Source organism: Propithecus coquereli, unplaced genomic scaffold (assembly GCF_000956105.1).
Source record: "Propithecus coquereli isolate 6110/MARCELLA unplaced genomic scaffold, Pcoq_1.0 Scaffold72, whole genome shotgun sequence".
In the NCBI taxonomy this organism is placed as follows: Eukaryota; Metazoa; Chordata; class Mammalia; order Primates; family Indriidae; genus Propithecus; species Propithecus coquereli.
Genome location: NW_012153285.1, coordinates 933,568 through 942,160, shown reverse-complemented (window position 1 = coordinate 942,160; position 8,593 = coordinate 933,568). Strand labels below are relative to the sequence as shown.

Here is an 8,593-nt window from a genome sequence, read left to right as displayed (position 1 = left end):
AAAACACATATCTGATAAAGGATATCCAAAATAAATTCGATAATAAAAAAAGTTGAATTAAAAATTACACAAAAGATCTTAATAGGCAATTCACCAAAGAACATATATAGATGGCAAATAAGCATATAAAAAGATCTCCAACATCATATGTCATTAGGGAATTGCAAATTAGAACAACAATGAGATGCCACTACACACATATTATTATAGAATGGATAAAATCCAGAATACTAACAACACCAAATGCTGTTGAGGATGTGGAGCAACAGGAACTTTCATTCATTGCTTGTGGAAATGCAAAACATGCAGCCACTTTGGATAACTGTTTGTAACTTGCTTATAAAGCTAAACACAGTCTTACTATATGGCATCCAGCATTTATATTATCAGGCATTTACCTAAATGAGTTGAAAATTTGTGTCCACATAAAAATATGCATGGGACTGTTTATAACAGCTTTATTTACAATTCCCCAAAAAGAGGTATTTTTATGTGGTTTGTATTTTCTCTGCTCTTACTAAATATTCTTCCCATCATAGGTATAATTATGAGGAACTTAAGAATTAAATGAAGGCGAGTAGAATAGTAAGATTTAGGTACGATATATACTTTCAAGGCACGAAGAGGAAATGAGGTCCCAGACAGAGAAAAATTTTGTGAAATCATTTGGCTGTTGAGCTATTATCCTTGTGCTACAATCTCTTTCACCTTTCGCTTTAAATGGGGAATAGTTAACTTGTAAATTGTTGGGGATTATTGCCAATTAAGGATTCCTCTTCTCTTCTAGGTTCTAAACAATTGAGAATAATTATTAGAAGAAAATGGAGATCAAAATATCAGTTATATGAGAGATAAATTGGAGAAAGTATTGAAGCTAAAACCTTATTTCCTGGCGAGATATGCCATTGACTGGAGGTACAAGACCAGGCCACCATATCTGATTGTGTTAAGTGCAAGATACAATAAAACAAGAGAGCAAGACATGAGACAAAAATGCCTGAGCACTGATAAAAATCTTCTTCCAGGGAAACAATGCCAATGTAGGTTAAGTGATTTATTCCTAATTACCCTTCCAGTCTGCATGAGTCTCCCACACATTGGAATGGTGATTGTTCAATTTTCCTCACAAAAATAATTCATTCTGTTTGCCTGGATCTGGAGTTGGTTTATCAGATATGTGAAATCAGGGTAACAAAATTGTCACTGTACTTTAAGACTATTTCTTCTTGATTTTTAAATGTAAATGAAATTGAAGGATTTCTTCATATAAATTAAGTATAACTTATTTACTAGTCCAAAATCTATACATGTGATATCTTCCGTCATTTGCTCATTTATTTAATTGGACATTATTAAAAGGGCCTGAGTCTAGCAATTAGTACGTGTTAGAATCTCACAAATATTCAGTGTGTGCATACTCAATTATCCTACTCTAGTGAACTGAAACATCTGTTTAAGTAAAGCAAACAGTATGCAGTGTGCAGGTGAGTAGCACCCCCAGTGAGTGAGTAGCAGTTCTAAGTAAGTGGCTGTCTAATGCAAACTTGTTGCTTTGTCAGTTACTTACAAAAATAGACACCAACTAGTTATTTAAACAACAGTCCACAAAATAAGTCATGTTATTTCCAATGCATCTACTACAAGGAACTTATTCCTTAACCTGGATGAAGCTAAAGCCTTAGGTCTTTGTAACACTGCATAGTTTCCAGTTAAATTACATTGAATACATATGTTGTTATCCATGACATCCTATCAATGTGACAATTCCAAATATCATTCTTGGTTTTATAAGTTATTTTTTGAAACTTTATTAGGAGTTGGGACTTTGTAGTTTGTATAAGAAAAAAGTATTCACATTAGAGTGATAAGTTACTTGAGTATTAAAATGGTACCTTATTTGAGGTAGGCCAAATGTGCATCTTGGTCCCCATTCTCTGGTGATTATAAATTCAACATCAAATTCAAATTGGACAAGAATAGACTCAAAATCAGGCCATGACAAAAAATGTTAATTTTTAGATGGCAATATAGTAGCAGATGAAATTTAAAAATTGATTAAAAAACACGGTTTTGATGGTCGACATATGATAAAAGTATAAAAATAAAAAGAAATATATATGAATTGAAGTTGTGGATTTGATAGTATGTTCTGAGGTATCAGCCACTTCATTTTTGCTTGATGTACTGATCAGTATAGATGCACAAATTTATAATATTTTAATTATATCCAGTTATATTTTTAAATTTTTTGAAATGTGGAGTACATATGTTATGATTCTGTTAATAGCAACTATAATTTAGGTTAAATTTTTTAATAATCCTACATATGGAATTCCTATTAAAGTTGTATTTAACATCTTATTTTATTGACTCTTTAAAAACCAAATTTTTCTTACAGAGCCCTCATTTATAAAATATAAGCTTATTACTTATCTAAAATAGCCATAATTAATAATAGAAAAAAATTATTTCCTATACATAACTCAAGATGAAATCTCTCATTTGTGTATTCTCATTGTGTTCTTGTTGCTTTTAGGTAATTGCATTTGGGGAGGTTATTTTAAAAGCATTAACTAGAAATTTCTGAATATCCTTATTAGATATCTACTAAACAAAAAGGAGAGAAAACTAACTGGCTATTTTTGAGGAAACATGAAGAAAAATAAAAGTGTCACATGTAAACCAAGGTAACAGAAGAGGCTTGGAATTTAAAACCTCTTCTAACAGTTCACAGTCATCATGGCAAAATGTATGAAATATTTTCTTATATATATTTCCATTTATAAACTTAAAATATTAACTGTTGATATGTGAACTTTAGAGAATTTCTGAAAATCATGCTTGTTAAAATTGATGAGTACTTATAGAATGTTCCCAATGTCCAAGTTATAATTATACATATTTTCCCTAAATTTTGATAAACTAAATCTGATTTTCTCACCCCACCAACTCGGAGTACCATTACTGTTTTATTTACTTAATTTTTAAACAATTTCTTCTTTTGCTTTCTGTTCCTCCAAATTGTTGTTGATAATGATGATTGTTTAAGTAAATAGTCTTTTTCTTTAAAAAATTCCTATGTAAAATTAGTTATCACATTATGACATTCATATGTGATATGCTAGAGAAATGCCAAGATCATTTTATTACATAAAAACTTGACAAATATTGATAGACAGTCATGCAAAGTGCAAGCTCATATGAATTTTTATGTAACCTACCAATTATCATTTTGAAAGGTCAATTCAGTACCTGAAAAAAAGAAGTTAAATCATTTTGGTTTGCAATTGATTTCTTAATAGTTCTTGTTAAGTAACATTAGTAGCTTGGGGAGAAAAATGAGGTATTTTTTTTCTTTGCATTTTAAAGAATCTAAGGCACATATTTGACTAAATTTCATGGCCAGTGAAGAGTGATGAGTTTTAAATACTATTCTGTCAAATCATAAAATTAACCATAATATAAAATTAAAAATCTAACTTTTTGTATGTCTTGGCAATTTTAGCTTTTCTTTTAGGATTGTATCCATTCACTTGGTAATTTATTGCTAAAAAAAAAATCTCACAAACATAAACCTCTATATATAATTTCAATGCACGTATAGAAAACAGAATCTCTTGTTCTGCTTTTTTGGTTGTTTGTTTGGGTTTTTTTGTTGTGGTTTCTTTTTTTTGGTTCACCTTTACTTCCGAAGTTTTTTTATAATTATCATGGTTGCAGGGTCTTTGTTCAAAATCAGGGAATCATTTATGATGATGACCCACTACTCTTAAACCACAGTCTCTCAGTTTCTCTTTTTAAATTCATCAGAGAACTCCAATTAACTGATCTCATCTTCCTTGATTCAAGCATCACAAATTATAAGTAAGTGAGCAGTCTACAGATGGTCACTATTGTGTCAGGACCACTCCTGATCCAGGTAGCCATTGGCATGAGGGCTTGTCATATAAAAAGCACACTTTCTGCCTTTCCAGAGGCTCTGGTAAAGGCAGTTTTCTCAGAGAAGCTTTGGGCAGGTAAACACTTAAACTATGCTTATTGCATTTCTTTGCAAGGCAATGTCATATAGTAAAAAAGATTGGGTTGTTGAGTACAGCAGTACTGAAGCTGATTCTGCAGGTTTCAAGAACTCTCCCTTGGAGAAAGCTAAAGTGGACAGCATTGCTTGTGATCAAGTAGAAAATATTTGTCTAACACCAGGCTTCAGTTTTAGGAAGTGCAAAGATTCTTCCCATGTGAGCCCACTCACGAACTAGGTTCTTTTAAAGTGTTTACAGGCATGATGTTTTGCTATTTTCTTCACTACAATCTATTTCTTACCAAGGGAGCTCAGACTGGAAAGTGGGGTTCATATGCTGGGTTTCCAAATATATACAAAATATTTCTTTGATTGCAAGTGAATACTTTGGTATATTTTAGAATAGCAAAAGCTCCTTTGAGTTATGCAAATTTTCACTCCCTAATATTTATGTGTGTTCATCTCATAGATAGAATCTCATCTAATTTATTAATCTATTTCTCCATATCTATCAATCTAGTTCTCTCTCCCTCTTTATCTATCTGTATACATATATACCTACACATATGTATATCACAGTGTGTGTGTGTGTGTGTGTGTGTGTGTGTATCTTTTTACCTAGACTGCTCTATGTATCTAGACAGCTATAGAGAGATTTCTTTTTCATAAAATCCCTGCAAACTTGGTTACTCTGATTATTTCAAAAGCTGAACTAACCTGGTTAGAGCACTCACAGTTGCCAATGAAAACCACTGTATCTGTGTTTAGCAACCATATAACAAAAGGGATGGCCAATCAGTATCAGTTATGTCCTCTTCAAAGCGAGAACACAGGTTTTTGGATGCATCTTAGTTTAGAGGTGCAGTTAACAAGCACTTCAGGGAGTAATGCAGGTGGAGATATCTCACCTAGATGTGTCAAGGAAAGTTGAATTTGAACTATAAACCAAAACTTCTTTATTCATTGATTTTATTGCTTCAGAGATGTTTTATCTTCATTTTTGATCTTCAGTAGACAGGAGCTGCTAATGCTGTCCATAGGACAGCAAAAGAGGCATTGTGCAGAGGAGGAAAGAAAATCACTAAGATACTGTGCTCAGCTCCCACGGTAAAAGTCGAAAATGATGAGTCCTGTCAGCAGGGTACATTTCCAACTGCTTCATTGTCAATGAGTCACCTACTCTGTCCTACATTTTTTTTTTTTGGTCCCAAGATGGTAAACAGTTAAAATGCCTGAGGAGAATGTATTATGTAAGCATGTCGTTTGATTTAAGTGCCTTTCTTATTTTTTTGGAAAAGCATACACACATTTTTGTCATGTGAATTAGACTCCTTGATGCATACTTCTTTTCAGAGTGAATGAGGTGATTATTTGGATTTTCAGAAAGAAAATAAAAACATAAATTTCCTGTACATGTCTTTGGGGTATAGGACTCAAGTCACAGTTCAGACAACGCTTTAAATACATTTATTTATCCATTTAGCAACATCTGCAGAAAAAAAATTTAGGATACTTTACAAGAAAATATTTTAAAATGGTCTGAAATTACCCCAACAGCAGCAAAGCAAAAAAGAATGACCATTTTTTTTTTCTGCCCAAATTACACATCTCTTTTATTTTAATTGTTTTATTTGGGAAAAGTGCTTCTTACAAAGCGGCAGCTGCAAAATACAGAGACCTCTACAACAATTTTTTTTTTCTTAAAGTGAAAGAATGGGTGGGATCCAAGGAATCGAAGCAGTGAATGGACAAACCAGGAGCATCTCCAAGTTATTTTCAGGAAAAACAGCAACAAAATGCAAAGGTAAAATTTCTGATCAAGCAATTCTTCTAACTGAACTTTAGCTTGTCTTATCGATTACCACCCCCTCCCCTTTAGTGGAAAAGTGTGACTTAATTACTGCAAACCAATTATTTCACTATAATAAACACCTTAGAACATAGTTTTGAATCACATCTGTCAACCTGCAAAGCTCGGGAGTGGAAGGAGGGAAATACCCACCGAAACAAACACAAAAACCCAACAATAAGATTCCTCAAATGAGGACAAAGGTTTTTCAAAAAGCGCCTATATTGGAAAAGCTAGATAGCAAAACATTAAATACAACTGTGAATACATTAAATACAAGAGCCAGTTTGTGTTAATATATGGGATAACCAGATAGTTTTAACCTCTATGGCTAACCCCAATTTCTCTATGTATATAGACAGACAGAGCTAGCACTGCTATATTAACAACTACCAATATACTGCTTTGTTCTTTAAGATCTATCTGCCACACAAGGCTGAAACCACTGAACCAAGTTTTGTGTACTAAGGCTAAGAATACTGTATCTATGCAGGGATGAGAAGCTTATCTCTCTCTCTCACACATACACACTCTCCCACACTCACACACACATCAAGCCTACCAGCCCCTGGGAGTCATCTTCCAACTCTGCATTGATTTTGTGACCCTGTATCTTTTATTTGTACTCTTTCTCAATTTTCCTATCATGCAAAACATAGTAGAAATCTCAACACATTCTCACCTGGTTACCCAGTAGTGTTACTTATGTGCAATTAAACAAGGGATCAAAACCACAGAATAAGTGTACATGGTGGGGATTCCAGGGTAGGGAACAGGTATAAAAACACATATGTGCAGATTTCACCGGAAACCCCAAGGAGCCACCTCCTAGTCTGTAGCAGAAGGCTACTTGCCAGCTTAGGTCCCTTCACCCAACACTCCCCCCAACACTTAGACCCCAAAGCAGGACCAAGTGCTTTTACTTTTGAACCTGGTGGGGTCCTCAAAATGAGTGTGAAAAGTCCATAAACACAATCTGGTTGAAAACAGATGACGCAACAAGCCTACACTAACTGTCTGACAGTTAAACTCGTGTTACAAAAAAACTAACTTCAAGATTTATTTTTGTAACGTTTTTAAACAGAGAAAACAACAGACTCCTTGGGGAAAGGTGAGGGATTGAGAAGACAGGCCCTGGGTAAAAATTATTACGACAACACCTGGAGCTGATAGGCCTGTCTAGGAGAGAAATACAGGCACTGCCACACCAGCACAAGGGGCAACTACTGTCTGAAGCTCCTCAGACCAGTTCCCGCGCCACGCAAGGTTGCTACTGATTCAAGCCATAAAAATCTTCCAGCTCATCTTCCCACTCATCTTCAGAGTCTGTCAGTTCGTCGCCCCCACCTATAGCCAAAAGCAGAAGCAACATCTCGCCCACATGAAAGATGACAATCTCTTCGTGGTTGTCAAAGGGACTGTTGTTCTCTCTTTCCTCAGTGAGCTCCCAGAAGTGGTTCCTTCCTTGGACCCGGTATCTGCTTGATGTCCCCACTCTCTGTCTCTGTGGCTCCTCTCTACGGCCAGCAGGGTACGCATGCCTGTAAAAATAGTTCCCTCCAAACGGGCAGCTCCCACGTCCTTCATCAAAATACCCGAACTCCTTGTTGCTCATTGCCTCCTTGTATTTCTGAATGAGTTTCTGCTTCTCTTCTTTCTCCTCCACCCAGTACTCACTTGGAATGACAAAGTTAGATGTGATCCGGCATTCTGGGCAGGACTTTATGATCTTACTCTCAAATTGCTTTGCACTCCTCCACTTGCGAATACACGTGAGACAGTAGGTGTGGTTGCAGTTGGAGAGGATCCCGAAGCAGCGCTCACTGGGGTCGGCTTTCTCATAGACCACCTCCATGCAGATCCCACACTCCATGCCCTTGCTGCGCTGCACGGCAAATGAGAGCTCCATGGCCTTCTCACGGGCCTCAATGCAAGATTTTATATGCTGTAATCTCTGGGCAGCATCCATTGGATGTAGGACCAGCAGCCCACACAAATCACATGAATCTCCGTGGACATACATACAGTTCTCCCCGTACCGGCAATCTCCCACTGCAGCATACGGGCAAAGCTGCTTCTTTGTTTCCGCAGCGGTTTGCTTTTTCTCTGATTCTTCCTTGGTCACTGAGCCCTGCAGGGGTGCGTCAGTGCGGGAAGGGGCAGTGCGGCCACGGTAGGGCTGTCCGGGAACAAACTCGATCGCATTCGCCCAGTCCTCTGAACCTGGTCCTACCGTTGCACAGTTTGAATTTCTCGACTCAGCTTTGCCTGTATCCATTTCAGGGAGCGGTCCGACTGCTGCAGGGACTTGGGGAAGCAGCAGGAGATGATTTCGCAGTCAGGCCTGTAGCAGTTGCTTCTTCCCGTTTCAGTGGCTTGCTATGTTCGTATCTGCAGCGGTCTCCGTCAACACAGTACGCTCGCCGAAAATACTTGCACGCTACACCATACGGACTGTCAGAGAGGTCATGAGGGTATCGACAGTTATCTCCTTCTTTACAGCCCCCGTGCATAAAGTACCTGCGGGTGACCTGTTTAGTCCAGCCGCTGCCGCTGCCGCCGCCGCTGCCGCTGCCGCCGCCGCCGCCGCCGCCGCTTACTCCCGCCCCCGCGGACGGGGCGGGGACTGTGGGGAGAGGGGCGGGGCAGGCCGCCGTCGCCGCCGCCGCTGCCGCTTCTGCTCCTGACGTTGTGGCCGCCGTTCCCGGAGCCGCAGCCTCCGCCAT

The 8,593-nt window shown here is 37.6% G+C and overlaps 1 pseudogene; it reads right to left on the bottom strand.

Annotated features, from left to right (window-relative positions):
• Window positions 1-7,137: 7,137 nt before the first annotated feature.
• On the bottom strand, window positions 7,138-8,593 carry LOC105824195 (annotated as a pseudogene).